General features: G+C 31.9%; 1 pseudogene; it reads right to left on the minus strand.

Annotated features, from left to right (window-relative positions):
* Window positions 1-2,106: 2,106 nt before the first annotated feature.
* On the minus strand, window positions 2,107-12,027 carry LOC114269110 (peroxidase 10-like; annotated as a pseudogene).
* Between the last annotated feature and the right edge of the window lie 3,539 nt (window positions 12,028-15,566).

Here is a 15,566-nt window from a genome sequence, read left to right on the forward strand (position 1 = left end):
AAATAGTACTTTGAAACGTGTATTTTTGCAATTTAAAAATTAGAAAATTTGTGAAAAATAGTTTGGAACTTTGAAGCCTATAAAGCTCCAAACGTTTGGCTATTATGCCTCTGTTTGGGAAGTTGAAGTTGACGCTTTTTTGGCTAAAATAGTTACAAAAAAAAAATATGCTTTTTTAAATTAATAAGACAAAATATCACATCAAATCCATAATCATTACATGCTTTCTCTCACAAAAAGTCAAAAAAGCCAAAAAATCCTTCCCGAACAAGGCTTTTTAGCCCCAGGCTAAAATAGCCAAAAAGTCAAATAGTTAAAAGGCCAACCCACTTTCCAAACAAATCCTATATATAATATAGATAGATAGGTTTATTTTATTTTACCAATAACTTTATTTTAGAAAGTTCATTTTTAGCGCCATTTGTTTTGGCTATGAATGCAATTTGGGTGGGTTCAATCTGAGCAATTCGAGCCTAGTCCGAATTTGTTTAGGACTTAGGCAAAATATTTTTGAATTCGGTACAAGTTTGAACAAAAATTTATAAATCCAAATTAAATTTGGATGGGTTTGGACGAAAACATCAAACAACCCGAAATCTAAATTACATATATAAAAATATTACATATACATATAAATTATTAGTTGTTGAATGATATTAAAGTAATTTAGATTGTTAGATCATATTGAATATATATTATACACACAAGTAATACAACACAAACTCCTTTTTTTTTTTTCTTTTCTTTTCTTACTCACAGATTGTAAAAACCACAATAGCGGCTTCTCTCTTACATCATATAAATTATTTGTTTTGATGTTATTAATAATTTTATAAAAGAAAATAAATAGAGTCTAATTTTGACAAATTAAATAACTTAGTTACACTATAATTATAAAAAATAAAAAATAAAATAAAAAACTGAAATTCATGTGCAATTCGAGCAATTCGGATTTAACTAGAGCAGGGCTTGTGTAGACTATCTTGGGTTACAATTTGAGTTCGGGTGGACCTGGGCACCTCTCAACACAACTTGGGCTGGGTTTAAACAATCTCTCAGCCTACCCGAACAAGCCCGAGTTGCATCCTTAGTTTTGATGTGTTTCTAATATTTTCTAATATTCAGATTTGAGTTTAACTCAATTTTTTTTATATAAATTTTCTACTTAGTTTCGCGTCTAATAAGGAATTAGCCTAATTAATTGTTTCGTTATTGTTTATTATAAATAATGATGTATACATTAAGGCATGACAACTTTTGATTAATATAATTCAATTTTTCTTCGAGGATTCGTTTATTCTTTGTTGATTCAAGATGTTCTTCATCTTCTAGAACAATATCTAGTTTTGTATAATATTTTTTGTCACGTCAAAAAAGTCTTAAGTTCAATTCCCTACTTTATTTAATATGTGAGTCTAGCACGTGGTCGTACATATTTGAGATTTTACCCTAAATTTCACCAAAGGTGAGCGAGGCTAGGAGTGTAAAAATGACCCGCGGCCCGTGGGTAGCTCGAAGCTCGCCAGCGGCTCGAAGCTCGCCAGCGGCTCGAGGTAGGCCCAACCCGTTTGGGCCTGAGCTCGAGCCTCTAGGCCTGGGCCATCATTTTGAAGCTCGGCTCGGCCCGTGGCCCAGCTCATCAGCCCACTCAAGGCCCGACATGAGGCCCAGTGTCTTTTTTCGTAGAAAATAATAAAATTTTGATAGACAAATTTTTTTAAAAAATAATGGTTAGGCCCGCCCAAGTTTGCCCCAAGCCTAAGGCTAGGTTTAGGCCCACTGGGCTGGCTCGAGGCTCAGCCCACCGGCCCGCCCAAGGCTCGAAGGGTTTGAGCCAAATTTTTTGGCCCGTGGCCTAGCCCGAATTTTAGCAGGAGCCCACAAGACCCGACATGGGCAGGGTTGGGCTAGATTTACACCCCTTAGTGAGGCAAGGGTTCCCTCATTATTTAAAAAAAAAAAAAAAAAATTGATATGAAATATGTAGCAATAATGATCAATACAAACACAGATTTAAATAGAAGAACAACATTGAATTCTTATTCATGCATCCATAGCTTTCACCTACAACCATAGAAAGGCCCTAAATATTACACAACACAAACTTCAGTTTATAGAGCCACATTTCTTCCTAATATCTTTGTTTTGACTTTATTCAAACAAATGAAATTAAAAATGATACTAACGCTGAAAGTACCTCCAATCCTACACCCGAGCCCATAATATCTAAAAAGATAATAATCATAAGTATCCAATAGTTCAAAATGGTACTTATTTAGACTTGTCACATGTCCTATTTAAGGACCAGCCACAAGCAATTGATAATTGGGTACAATCATTGTCCATCATTATTACCAATTTTAAAAATAGTTGGTCAAAAAAAAATTCCTTGATTATATTGCAGCAACTTTCCAGGGAGATGTGTTGTAATGGTTAAGACAATGGAAAAAATCTGAAATTGGAAAAAGTCAAAAAATAGCTTTGTTGGCAAATTTCCTAACACTTGACATAATATTGGCTGAGTTTGCAAAAGTCATAAACGAAAAATTATGTGGTTTTGCTAGAGATACTAATTTGTAAGTAGATGCAAAATTATATTTTGACTAAATTAGAATTATGTAACATTTGTCTTTTTAAAGACTATGTTCAAACTTTTAAAAATATTATTATCTTATTAATCCAACAGTAAATCAACCCTGGTTAGATCAATTTTTTCATAAACTCCCTAATTCATGGGATGAGTTATGTATTAAAACATATCATGACTTTTTCAAAAAAATAGGGAAAGAAGAATATGATAATCTTGATTTTCGCATTAATTATGTTTTAAGATTGATAGCAGATCGGTATTTAGAAGCAAAGGCAAAAAACCAAATAAAAAAAGTCAAATTTCCAACTCACAATATGGTCAAAAATGTTGTGATAAAATTTTGAAAGAAAATTGAAAAATTGGTTGTAATACATTTCCCAAGCGAAAAAGATTTTCCAAAAAACGTAGAAAATATAAATGGAAACCTTAGAAAAAGAACAAAACTTTTTTCAAAAAGATAAAATATATTCGAAAAAAGAAACCAATAAGTGTTTCAAAAAAGAAAACTTGTAAAAGTTACATTTGTAATGAAAAGGGTCACTATGCACCCGAATGCCCAAAAAGGGGAAAAAAATGCAAAGAAAATGATCAAAGTTCTTGAAGAATAATATTTTGAAATAATATATGGCGAAGAAATTTCTGATGAAGAAGAAATTTTGTTCAAAATTTTTAGTGATAAAGAAAGTTTAGATGAAAAACTAATCTTCATGATGACTAATATATATAGATAGTCAAGAAATATCTCAAGAAGCAGATAGTATATCTCGAGAAGAATTACAAGCCATTCGACTTGGAGATGTAATTGGAGAAGAAAAAACTTTTACTGAAAAAGAATTAGCAAAATTCAAACAAATGCAAGAAGTTGTTGTGCCAGAAATTTACAAACTTTCAAAATTCAACTTCTTTTCAGCAAGAGTGTTTGAACAATACAATGGTAACATTCAAGCAAAATGGTCAGAAGAAGGAAATATTGATGTTCCTTTTTTTGAGAAGAAAAAGGTTGCAAGATGGAAAAAGAAATATCCTGAGATTCAATATATTCATATTGGATTAATACAGGTAACCATAACAACCTTATTTCGCTAAGGGATAGATACTCCTATTTTGACAGTAATTTTTGATAGAAGATTTTCTCACCCAATGAAAGCAATCATTGGAGGAATTCAATCTAATTTAGCTAATGGAGTAGTTTGGTTTGATGTTAGACCAAATTTCTTTCTTTCCATAAATGATCCTAATCTTGAAGACACAGTTAGAATAAGAATTAAAACACAAAGATTAGAAATGAAATTGAATTCTCATAATTTGGCTATTCATTGGAAAACAATTCATGAATTGACCAAATTTCATGAAACAAAAACAAGATCAAACGATAATAAAATCGGTAAAATATTCGAACCAAGACCATTTGACACGAAAATCCAACTGTGTCTAATGAATTGGAGCGATTTAGAAGTCCCTTGACAATGGTTAATCCATGACCTAGTGGGATAAGGAGAATCGTCTAAAACAAAAAAATCTTGCACAAAAACAGATGCAAGTAGCAGGAAAAAATTTATATATTCAAAATACAGTTCCAAAAATTAAAAGATCAACTTCTGTATTTGAATAAGATTTTCCTAACAAAGTATTTTCAAAATTAAGTATTGGTGAATCAAATAATAATTCTAATAAAAAATCTATTGCTTCAACAAATGTTCAGATTCCTATTTTTCCAGGAACAAGAAGATAATCTGAACATATTAAGTCTACATACAAGTATCATTTTCAAACAAAAAATGATGATATTATTTTTTCTCCTAGCCAAGGAAAAAAAAGATACACAAATGTATTGGGAATATTTAATTTTGCAAGTTATAAACCCTATAGCCTCAGTATTCTCAAAAATATAGGAGCGATAATCAGCTCATGTAAATAGAATGCCACACCAAAAGAAAAATGGACATTAATGAAACATCCAATTGTGGTTACTGGAATTGATGGCAACCATACTTATATACAATTCAAGACTAAAAATATACCTATTTAGTTATCCAAAAATTCTATATTTTCCTTATATGCATGGAGATTTCCTTCTTGGAAATAATTTTATATAAAAATACCTTCCAATGCAAATACAAGAAAAAGGCATTTCATTAAGCATAAACAATGTTTTAATTCATATTCTATTGTTAGAACAACATAAATATATTTGTGATAAAGAGTTTGCGCCCGTTCCGCATAGTGATTTAATTCCCATCATCAAAACTATTGATGAATCCCATTGGATTTATAAAATTCTAGAAGAAAATTTTAGTGAAAATCCATTAAAATTATGGCAACGTAGTCTGTGTTATTGTAGTTTGAAATTGAAAGACACTAATGTTATCATTAGAGTAAGACCAATGATCTATACTAGACAAGATATAAATGAATTTGACATTCAACTTCAGGATCTTTTAGATAAAACGTTAATTGAAGAAACTAGAAGCCCTCACTCTAGTCCAGCTTTTATGGTAAGAAACCATGCTGAAATTAAAAGAGGAAAAACCTGAATGGTAGTCAACTATAAATGGTTAAATGAAAATTTAGAATTTGATGAATATTTTATTCCAAGAAAAGATGTTTTGATTAACTTAACCAAAGGATTAAAAATCTTTAGCAAATTTGATTGTAAGAGTGGTTTTTGGAAAATTTAATTGACTAAAGAGTCAACAAAAATTGACAACTTCTAGTACACCTAGAGGACATTACCACTAGAATGTTATGCCTTTTGGTTTAAATATTACACCACAGGTATTTCAACGGTGGATGGATACAATCTTTAAAGATCTTAAGGATTGTTGTGTAGTTTATATTGATGCTATACTTATCTTCTTTAAAACTCGGGAGAGGCATAAGAAATATTTAAAATTACTTTGTGAAAAATTCTAAAAACATGAAATTGTTTTGTCTTCAAAAAATATTGAACTAGAAAAAGAATCGATTGAATATTTGGGAATAATTTTAGACCAAAAAGGTTTAAAATTATAGGAACATATTTTGTCCAAAGTACGAGATTTTCCTGATACTCTTAAAAATATAACACAATTACAGAGCTTATTAGGTTTTTTAAATTATGGACGAAATTTTATCAAAAATCTTTCAAAAATATAAATTCCTTGGTTAACCAAATTAAGGAAAAATGTTATTTTCGAATGGACAACAGAGGATGTTGCTTTAATTAAACAAATTAAAGAAAATATTAAAACTTTACTAGGTGTTTATCTTCCTAAAAAGGTGATAAATTAATTTTAGAAACAGATGTCTTAGAAGTATGCTGGGGATATGTTTTTAAAGCAATACCAAGTAAATTATGGCATGATAAAGAGATACCTTTATCGGAAAATGGGATTAGACAAAAAAAAAAAAAAAATCCAATACCCATAAAATTACGAAAAGAAGAACTAATTTATGGATATAATTCTGGAACATTTAAACCAAATGAACAAAAATATATTATTTTTGAAAAAGAATTACTTGCAATAAAACTGGCAATAAAAAGTTTCTATATTTATTTAGCCCCAGAGAATTTTGTTGTACGCACTGATAATAAAACAGTAAGAGATTTCTTGATCAATAAAAAACCTATTGAGCAAGGAAGAAGATTAACCTAGTATAATAAGATTTCAGAATATACTTTTCAGGTAGAACATCTTAAATGTACTAACAATTTTCTTAGTAGGAATTGTTTTCAGAAAATTAAATTACTAAACAAGTAATTTTAATTTTTGCAAAAGATCTCTAGACCAAGAGGAAAAAATGAACAAGGGTAAACAACCCACATAAGGAGATTGAGTGACAATTGCTAAGAAAGCAATCCCCAGACAGGAAAACATTTATGTTGTGTTTGCAGGAAGACAACCTGAAATTTACACAGAATGAAATGATAGCAATAAGCAAGTTTGCGGATTTTCGAGAGCTAGTTTTAAATCCCATGATAACATGACCAAAGTTAAAAAAGCTTTTTACAGTGCATCATCGATGCCTGTTTATCAAAATAATTTTTGTCAAATGAGAACTAACCCAGTTCCAACTAATATTTAGACATCTAAATCAGATGAATCTGAAATAAAAGATTTTTTCAACCTTGGTATATCTAGAGAAATTTATACAGAACTCAATGGAATTTGGAAAACTCACATTGTAGACAACAAAGTGAAATTTTAAATACGGAGTTCTGCCCAACAAATTTGATGAGCAAACAGCTAAGTTAAAAGATTTACAAAACCTTCTTTCAATATCCTTAAACAAATGAATTCGAATGAAAATTTTAATTTTGAAAAAATAAACAATTTTCTTCAGCTATTAGATCTTATCTCAGATAAGTTTTCTCATCCAGTTTTTGAACAAATAAAAAGAATGTCTTTTTGAAAAAGCAAGAACTTTGCTTCAATTTTTTTTTTCTTTTAATAAAAAAATAAAGTTGAGGATCATCGTGATAAGATTAGACAAATCTTAGAACGATCCTATGATAAATTAAATTTTAAAGATAGAATTTTCAAAATAACCATCATGGCAAATCATGACATGTAATTTTTTGAAAATATAGATTAGGGATTAACTAATCAAGTTATTTTTCAAATTTTAGATCCAATCCCGTGGATAGAGGATCTAATGATTATAAAAGCAATGCTCTCATGGGTAGTAAAAGGCTTCTGATGGAGTAAATATTTTATTTTTTTGGATCTCCAGCACAATCGGTTGGCGAGAATGAGAACATTTTTTTTTCCAACCATATCAAATTTAGTATCTCAAAGAAATTCAAGATTTCAAATTTGAAGATGACTATTTGGATGAAGAGTACCGGCGGGAGAGATTGGAAATAATTCAAAAACTTTCTTTAATAGAATATTGGATAGACAGTCTAATAGCTGTTTCATAGGTAGCTTCTAATATTCATGACTTAACAAAGTTGCCATTCATGGTGACAGATGGTAGAATACTATTTGTAACTCATTTTCCAATAACATATCAAAGGTCTCCTACACAAATTAATTAAGCTCTTGACATGTTATTAAATCTCAAAAAGAGAAATAATTTGGATCCTCCTTTGGAACTAGCCATGACTGCAGATGATGTAGAGCAATTTCGGAATAAGCGATACAACCAGGATTTTGATTCCTCTCCATCAAAGACTAATGAAGAATATCACAATCTCGTAAACAGGATGGAAGCATAGTGGACCCCACTATCACGTGGAGCAATCTTCATTATTAGGCGAAAAGTGGTCAGACAAATCTTTTTAGCCGACACTACACAACAAATAAGATCAACCAAATCTTATCTATACTAGCCTATCTCTTTGAACCACGGGGAGGGTCGATAGTGTATATAATTGTAATTTGTCAGAAGATGGCAAATAATTGTAGTTTTTCATTTATGTTTCTAAAGAATTTTGTGTCTTTATATTTATTTTTGTGGAAACATTGTGTAAGCCTATGCCTAGGCTTGTAGATTTTTGTACAAAGTTGCAAAGTTTTAAGATGTATTAGTGTTGTAAATTTCAACAAATTAGATATGCAATAACTCTAAAATAGACTTTTTGGATTAGGATAACTTTTTAGTTTTTGTTTGTATCTACAAGATGTATTCTATAAATTGACATTCAAACCAACAAATGAAGCAATGTAAATTTTCACCATCTTTTTGTTGCCTACTTCTTTACCTAACTTCTCTAACTCCATAACTCCATAAAATAGTAAAATAAAAATAGTAGAAAGCTCCTAGTGACAACCCCAACATACCCAGGCTTCACCATTGATTCTCCAAAATCTTTGGAGAAAAGAAATGGGTACATGCTATAAGAATTAATCATTGAAGAAGTTTTCAAATCCCCCATTAAGGCCTGATCTGATTTAAGAAGACCTGAATTGCTCACTAGGTTCTTGTAATATGCATTGTCAAACATAGAACTAGTTGCAGAGTCCGGAGGAGCAAGTTGGCTATTAGAGCTGTCTACGTTAGGAAAAGTACTTCTCAAGCTTGAGAGAAGGGAAGAATCGAGAGTCGGGTCGGGCTTGTCGGAGCCTTTGAAGTTAAACAGTCTCCTCTTGAATGTGAAACATTGAGCAAAGCCTGTGGTATGTGCTACTATCACAACAATACGATGCATAGTTCTAAATCGCTGTATCGGGTAACGTAACGGTATCGATTGCGGAGTATCGATATCGGTAGTATCGACCGGTACGTATTGGGAATCGGGGGTCATGGCCGTGAAATTTCAAAAATCATTAGCAATTCCTCCAAAACTCAATTTTATGCATTTTTTTTGACTCTTTTAACCTTAAATTATCACATTTTAATCAAAATTTTGATATATAGGGGCACTTTTGACTCATTTTCAACTAAATGATATGTATTTATTTTAGTCTCAAGCTTTTTTTTGGCATATATGTTAAGATTTTCATAAAAAAATTGATGTGGAAATATTTTTTTTTTTACTTATTTTCAACAATAAAATACTTCCAAATGCACAACAAATTAATAAGAGAAAGAGAGACAGATGAAAATCTTTTGATTTCAATATTTATTTTTCATATTTTTTTTCCCTTGCTCAACTGAGGAAAACAAAATATATATATATATATATATTAATATAAACAGAGATATAGGTGTATAAACAAATAAATAGAAAAAAAAAAATCTAAACATATACAATCTACACAAGCACGAGCACCTACCTGAGTACCTACCTAAACATTTACAATCCACCCAAGCACCTACCTGAGTACCTCTCTCTTCTTATCCATTTCAATCTCCCATATCATAATATAACCACAAATTCCTATCCCCTCTCTCTCTCTCCCTCCCTCTCTCTCTATCTTTTATAGATGCATAACAGTGGCTTTACGAAACAGAAAAATAGAAAAAAAAAAAAAATAGAAACAGAACAACAACAACAAAGCAGAGCACAACTTACAACTTGCAAGTTGCAACTGAGGGAGATAAACCTTCTTTGAAGAAGCTTGAAAGCGGTGGCTTAGCCGGTCTTGGGCAAAGTCGGGCCTGCATTAATGATCGATTCCATGCTTCTCTCTACAACACTTTACAAGATCGATGCCGTAGGGAGATGGGTTTGGGTTTGATTGAGGATTTGGGTTTGGTCCGATTGAGGGTTTTTGTTTACAGATTGTTGTCTCCTCAAGTTGAAGGTTGAAAACTGAAGTTAACTCCACACAGCCCAAAGAAAGAAGCTTAGATTTGCATGTCTGCTCCAATTTCAGTCGTACCGGCGATGGCAAATGTGTATCGGAACTGTATCGCTCACGTATTGGATTCAGGCCGATACGTATCGTGAATCGGCCGCTACGGACGCGAAATTTATTCTCACCGGTATACCGGTGAGTATCCGACTCGGCACTCCAATTTTTCGGTACGAACCAGCCGGTACGGCACGTACTGGTCGATATTTAGAACCTTGATACGAAGTAACATATTTAACCAAGTATAGGGAAATGGGTGTACATGCACTCTATTACAAAATGTGTAATTTCATCACAAATTGATATAACAAAAAATGTCGTAACCAAACTACAAACTTTTGCAATATCAATTGCAAAATTTTAGAAATTTTGTTATGCCAATTTGTAGCGAGATTATACATTTTATGATTGATGTGTAACTTTATTATAAAATTTCATAATATCAATCACCAAATGCGTAATCTTGTCACAAATTGACATAACAAAAAATGTCGTAATCAAACAACAAACTTTTGCAACATCAACCACAAAATTTTAGAAATTTTGTTACGTCAATTTGTGATGAGATTATACATTTTATGACTGATATTACGATATTTTATATAAAGTTACATATTTTTGTAGAAAGGTGCATATAGGATGCACATCATAAGATTTCCTAAAGTATTAAGTATTTTTTATTTTTTAGAAAAGTGCACATAAAAAGAAAATCAACTATTTCATATTTTTATAATACTAAAAATGTCCATTTAGATAAAAAAAAAAGAAGAAGTTATTTTAAGGGTCAAAAATAGCATTGTAGTAATCAAGAGAAGTAAACAAGAATGCCTGAGAGAACTACTACATCCTTCAAGTCAAGACCCTTTGATGCAAACTTCCCAGTGATGTTTTCTAGTAAAGGCTCAAAAGGTGACGGTAACTGTTCATTAGCTGCTTTCTCACTGGCAGTTAGTCCATCTCGTCGCCCTAGTGGAACTTGCCAGGGAAATCCTCCTGCCTACAAAAACAAAAATAAAAACAGATCGAACAAAAAATATAGACGATATAGTGTAAGCTCATAAATTTTGTTGATACAATCTATATACTTGAACAGAGTGCCAAGTTCTCTGGAAACAAACTAGTACAAAAAATGTGTGTGAATTACCTGAACAACAGCGTCGCTTGCTACAAGAGTCAGTATGCCAACACATGAAACAGTTGAAGGGCAGGCTCTTTCAACATCGGCTTTTATTTTGTCAATGACTTCAAACCCTCTAGCTGAATTGTGGTTGGGTAAAGCATTCTTCTCCCCTTGAAATCTTTTGTGCCATCAAGAAGTACAGAACCATCACAACCCTTATGCCAAGAAAATCACAAAACGATAAAAAGAGGAGTTTTACTTTTAAAAACAAAATAAATAATTTTTCCTTAACTCCAATATACTCATCCTAATGGGACGGGATCCTCTGTTGCCAACAAGTTCTTGTCTGGTCCCATGACTCCCAGCCCACACAATCAAGGAGCTTTTTTGGAGACAAAAGATCCCAACACTAGTACCTTTACCTATTAGGACAATGGTGTTTTTGTAAGACAAAAACTCACTGTACACATATCTAAACAGAAAATGTTATCTATAAACAAATTTCTTACTAATTTTTTTTATCACTAGACACAAAACAATGGGTCTCGCATTATAAAAGTTAGCCGCTGTAACTTTGTATTTAGTGCTAAGAAAATCAAGTAGAAAATCTGTTTATATATAGCATTAATCAATTATAAGGCATAGTTATCAACTTGTTTCTCTCCAAGTTGGACTGTAATTAGAGTAGAGCTAGAATTGTAGAATTGGGGCCATAGTGAGTATTTTTTTTAAGGGTCAAATATTTGAATACTTCCGGGATTTTAAAGTAATATTTCAAGGCCAAGGGGCCCCTGCTGACCACCACCTCACTTTGCCCTGACTGTAATATTGAAAGTATCTTAAATCTATTTTGTATTGTTCCATTTTACCCACAAGAAACAAAAACAAAAAAAATTAAAAAAAAAAAAATATTAATCAACATGTTGGGCAACAATTACATTTACAAAACAATCATGAAAGTGTAACGCAGCCATCCTGGTGTCATTCTCCACAGCTTCCCAAACACCAAACTTGACGATCATTGGCAATTTAGGGCATGACCTATGATAAAAATTGTAATAAAGTTGGCCATTTGCAAATGGGGATAGAAACATTGTTAAACAGGAGGGAGATAGTGAGGTGGTGATGGTGTTTGAAACTCGTATCTTCTTAATGTGAATTAATCAAACTGTTTGTGACATGCTAATTCTAATGACTTGTGATTTATATGCACAAAAAGAAGAATATTGAAGTGAGATTATTGGTTAGTCTTAGGGAGTGGCAATGCCACTATAGTTGTTGCTGCGTAATGGCCATGTCTGCAACTATAACATTATTTTCTACTAATATGGAAGAGATAAGCACTGCAGGACATAGTCCATTTGCCTTGTTATGGCATAGAAGATGGTACAAAACTAAAACAGAACAAACACACAAGTATAAAAGGATTTACGTGGTTTGACAATAAGCATACATCCACGGGCAAAGAACAACGAAACAATTTCACTATGAATATGGAGATTTCAATAAGCCGTCTCTCTCTCTCTCTCTCTCTCTCAAACCTTAGTTGACAAGATCATAATTCATCCTAAAAATCAAAATTAACCCAATATTTACAAGAATCTGAATGTAGCAAACTGGGTCAAAATAGACCCAAAAATACAAATTCCGGGTCAGACCTTTCGTATTAATTAGGTAGAGCGTGCCATAAATGGATAGTAACCATCATCTGGATTGAATTCAAGATGCACCCACAGCATGTCTTTTATGAAATATAATATACAAACATAACTTTTGTAGAGAATGATGTGATTTCTTCTACTCTCTTCATTTACAATCAAAACATCCATCATTGGCCCCATAATCTCAAAAATGTCATTTACATATCATTTTGGATGTGTTTTCTATATAAATTTTATGTTTGCAAATTATTTTCTGTCACTTATATATTATTTTTCTGCTTATCAAGCAGAAGTTACATTGGAATGCAATGACAGTTTTCAAGGACATGAATTTGATAGCCAATATCTGAATTCCTAGGTGCACTGTGAGATAATATGCAAACCAGGCACCGGTGCATATAATGCAGAGGTTTCACAAATCTGGGTTGTTCTGCAACCAGGAATTGTTTAGGTTCCAAATTTATCATCTATTTAGTGAACATATGACACCACTAATACATAACTTTAACAAGTATCTAAAACATAGATGGGTTGACAAGGAGACAATTAGCTGTAGCTTTTTGAAGGAAATAGATAAATTTAGCACAATTCAAGCACGTGCCAAAAACATTCAAAAAATTGACAAGAATATCCAATATTCAATGAGTGGGAATTTTTAAGCGAAGTCAACATCCAAAAGTGAAGGCACCTTAGAGGTTTTATAAATTTTTTAACAAGTGGAAATACATAAGCCATACGATGAATCGATATTTGAACAAGCACTTTGCATATTATAAGGAACATTATGCTTTATAGTATAGTTTATATTTAAAAAGATTAACCAGGGGGATGAACCAATTCAAGATGACTGCTAGAATGATTTACCTTTTAAATTGATCAACATTAGTGATTAGTATAATATGTAAGTGTGATATTAGTTTAAGAAAATTTTGGAGTGAGAAAAGAGTCTTCAACTTCTAGCAATCCAATCTTCATTATAGCAGCGTTTAAAACTTAATTGATTTCGAAGTGACAAAATCAATCATCTTAAAAATTGAATAAATAGAGAAAAGCCAGCTATCGAAATTGAACATCTCTTTCTTCTGTCGAAATCAAGGTTCTAAAAAGCGGTTGCGGTTGCCGTAACGATGGCAGTGGCACGGTTGCGGTTGCGGGGTGTAAAGGCCGTAGCATAACGGTTGCGGTAACCGGAATAGTGAATTTTTTTATTTTTTACACAATTTGAAAAAAACTTACCGATGCACATTTTTTTTCCATGATCATATTTATTGGGTTTAAAATAAATATTGATCAATTTTTGTAAATTTTTAAGTATGATTCAATATATTTCATATTTTTAAATCACTATAAACTCAGTTTTTTACATTTTATTTTAATAATTAATGATTTTATATTATACAAAAAATCAATCACTAACTATTATATATAAGATAAACAATGACAAAAGTAAGAGAATAAATAAGAGCCTAAATATCTATATATATATACATATTTTAACCAAACCAAATAGATAATGATCACATTTATTATTATTATTATTTTCAAATAATATATAGATAGATGCACATAAACAAAATGGTTGAGTGATAGCAGCTGAATAGTTTTAACAAATCAACAACATGTTCTTTATCTTTTCTCTTCTCTATCTATCTCTTACTCCTCCATCTTCTCTCTTTATCTTCCCTCTTCTCTCTATCCCTCTTCCCCCATTTTCAGCTTTTTTTTTTTTGTGTTTTTTTCGAAAGTAGTTTGGAACCGTTACGTAACGGTGCGTAACAGGCCATTATGGCACCATTACGACCGCTACAGCAGCCGCTATGGCCGACACACCTGTGAATATCAATCACACTGCAAAAGCGGCCGTAACGGGTAGCGGTAACCACCACAACCATTACGTAACGGCGTTACGTAACAGTTTTGGCCGCTTTTTAAAACCTTGATCGAAATAATAACAATATAATGTTATAAAATAATCTGGCTTGATATTTGGATTAGTGAAATATATGAATAGGAAGTTTACAGTCATAAATAAATGTATGGCAAATAAATTAATTAGACTATTGTCTTAAATCTTAAAGAAAATAAAATGAAAAGGAAAGTAGACATAAACCCATGAAGACAAATCTTCAAATTAAGAAAAATATATTTATTCTAGGTGCACGAGACTCTCACCACTACGGAGTCTGATAAGAGTTAGATATTTGTAGTCTTACCCTAGTATGTAGAGATGTTTTTGTGGTTTGAACACCTAATGCCAAGGCATTCTAGATCTGCTCCAAGATTTCTTGAAGGCAAGCAATTTAATTTAGAGTATTTTATGAATATTCTATCAAGAGTTACCTAGGGTTTCCATGGACCATTTACTAAACAAAGATAGGTTACCAATTATCAAGATACATAAACATGCACATCAAAACAAGACAGCTCTACGGTATGCACTTTTAAAAAGATGCATATTGGATGCACAACAGTGATTGGTAGCTCTAAAAGTAGAGCTCTAAATAGAGCTCTACTGAGCTGGCAGCTCAAAAAAAAAAAAAATAAAATAAAATAAATAAAAATAAAAATTTAAGGCCAAAACATGACATCATAGTGGGGCCCACTCCCATTAGAGCTATTAGAGCTCACAAATTAGAACTCCATAACATTTTTGTTGGATGCACTCCATCACGATATACTTAATATTACCATAATGTTCCGTAACAAACATCACAATATATGATTACTTTTCTCATCAAAATGGTTCATAACATTTCTCACCATAAATGATTCATAACATTTACATGTTCATGACTTAACCATAACAATTTGTAGTGCGCACTATAGATTTTCCCATTCAAAACTTTTACCACAAAATGACATAACTAATAAACCACAAAGTGATGTAACGTTTCCTACAGTGTGCCCCATTTGAGGGGTGCACACCATAAATTTCTCCCAAAACAAATGGTTACTCTAAATGGGTCCACAAT

This window comes from Camellia sinensis, chromosome 3, assembly GCF_055761805.1.
Source record: "Camellia sinensis isolate YWXY chromosome 3, ASM5576180v1, whole genome shotgun sequence".
NCBI lineage: Eukaryota > Viridiplantae > Streptophyta > Magnoliopsida > Ericales > Theaceae > Camellia > Camellia sinensis.